This window comes from Erythranthe guttata, chromosome 3, assembly GCF_056151865.1.
Source record: "Erythranthe guttata isolate IM_541 chromosome 3, IM_541, whole genome shotgun sequence".
In the NCBI taxonomy this organism is placed as follows: domain Eukaryota; kingdom Viridiplantae; phylum Streptophyta; class Magnoliopsida; order Lamiales; family Phrymaceae; genus Erythranthe; species Erythranthe guttata.
In genome coordinates this window covers 4,277,815-4,279,889 of record NC_142535.1, presented here as the reverse complement: position 1 = coordinate 4,279,889, position 2,075 = coordinate 4,277,815, and the positions used below count along the sequence as shown (strand labels likewise).

The following is a 2,075-nucleotide window of genomic DNA, read 5'->3' as shown; positions in this document are numbered from 1 at the left end:
AGTGACAGGTCAAAGCAGTGTAAAGATCAAGTAAGTTCTTCTTTTAGCTTATGAAAAATTATATGAAGATATTTTCCGTATGTGCCAAAGCCAAATGAGAGAGACTTGCAAGATTCCTGAAGATGTTATTTAACTGATTGGGCCTAAAGTCGATTTTTAACTGATTGGAACTGGAAGTGGATGACTTAAAAATCATGAGGGCCTAAAGTCGATTTTTAACTGATTGGAACTGGAAGTGGATGACTTAAAAATCATGAGGGGCAAAAGGGCAAAAAAAAGGTTCCAACTGGTATAAAAGCGGCTATAAACAATAAAGTCAATGTGCCACCTCATCATCCACTAACAGATTTGAAACGAAGGGTCTAGTTTGTTACATTTTGTAGTTAATGGATGTTTGTGACAGATCCCATAGTTTAGTGGTGCAAACTATAGTTTCACCTACTACTCTAGCAAGTGGGTGTTTGAATCCGGGTGTTATCTACTTTTTCATTCTAACAAAAATGATGCCCAAGCCAACTACTTAGTTAATTATCATAAATAGTGAAATACAATTATTTCGTGAAGAATGTATTATTATGTGCGAGTGAAAAGGTGACACGTAATTTTTCATTAATTGAATTCAACATATAGTTCAAGATTAAAGGAGAGGGATCGATGAAAATGATCATACTCATCCCTCCAAAAACAAATATATATATTATCTGTTTACAATGGCGTAGCTAGATATTCCGATCAAGGTAGGCTTAGAATACACGGGGGTTCGGGGGTAGCGCCCCCGATTTCTTCTCCCGATTCATTCACACAAAGAGGGTGGTTTTCTCTTGAAATGTCTCCAAGTAATTACTTTTAACATTAATAACATTAATTTTAAGAAATATATTTTGTGTTTTGGTGAGTGGGGGGCTAATTTATATTATTTGATGGGTTAAATTACTGTCTGTGTAAGTAATAATGCACTCTAAATTTCTCTGAGCATTAACCAGGCTATTTTATTACAGAAAACAAATGATGATGTCCCATTCATGAAACAAATTAAAATAGCATCCGAGTTGTGAAAATTAGTACTGAGAGTTAATCCATCAATAATGGAAGACATAGACATTGTACTCAACAACAGCAACACCAGTAATCTGCATGTTGATCTCGTGAGTACTCGCCCGAGCATACCCTCGAGCAAATCGGAAAACGCCGCTGCCACCGACGATGGGCATCTCCCTCACGGCGGAGTACACCGCGTTCCGCCCCAATATACTGAGAGTGCTACCGTTGAACGTCCCCTGAGTAAACACATAGTTCAACACCATCAGAAGCCCCAAGTTGTTCAAATCCGCCGAGGCGTACATCCCCTGCGCTCTCCCCACAGTTTTGGAGCTTATATTCAGGCCCACAGTCAGGGGGTCGTCGATAATCTCCACAAAGCCAAATCTGGTGGCGGAGGAGTTGGTGATGGCGGATTCCGCCACTCGGTAGGCGGTGGGGTATCGACCCCTGACAATGTCGTGGAAGTAGAAGTGGAGGTGGCTGAGCTTCTCTGTTTTCAGGCCCATTTCTTCGTTGGACACTTCTCTCCAGAATTCTTGCGACTTAATTGGGGTGATCATGAAATTTGAGGAGAGGGTGAGAATGGCGAAAATGGTTGATGTGATTTTCAGGATGCAAATATTATTGGCAGCCATGTTGAATTAATTGTTTAATTTTAATTAATTTGACATGAAACAATATGAAAAGATGCCCAAACAAAGGGCTTATTTATATACACATCACATACATACATTCAACTGAGACTTCTCCAATGGGAGACAAAGAAATAATTCCCATTCCATGCACAATTCTATAAGGGATGACGTAGCGGTTGGAACACAAGTGAGGCCGTAAGGGATGACCTAGCGGTTGGAGCAAGTGAGGCTGTGTCAATTTACTCAGGTTCGAATCTCATTCTCAACGGTTGGAAATATTGAGTTTGTCAAACATGGTTAGCCTAATGTGCAATCAATTATACGAGGTTGTAAGTTGAAACACGTGAATTAATTTCACAATGTGTTTTTAACTTTTCTTAAACTCTAAACTAAATCTTA

General features: G+C 39.5%; 1 pseudogene; it reads right to left on the bottom strand.

The window, feature by feature from the left end:
* Positions 1-1,062: 1,062 nt before the first annotated feature.
* Positions 1,063-1,720, bottom strand: LOC148771580 (dirigent protein 21 pseudogene; annotated as a pseudogene).
* Between the last annotated feature and the right edge of the window lie 355 nt (positions 1,721-2,075).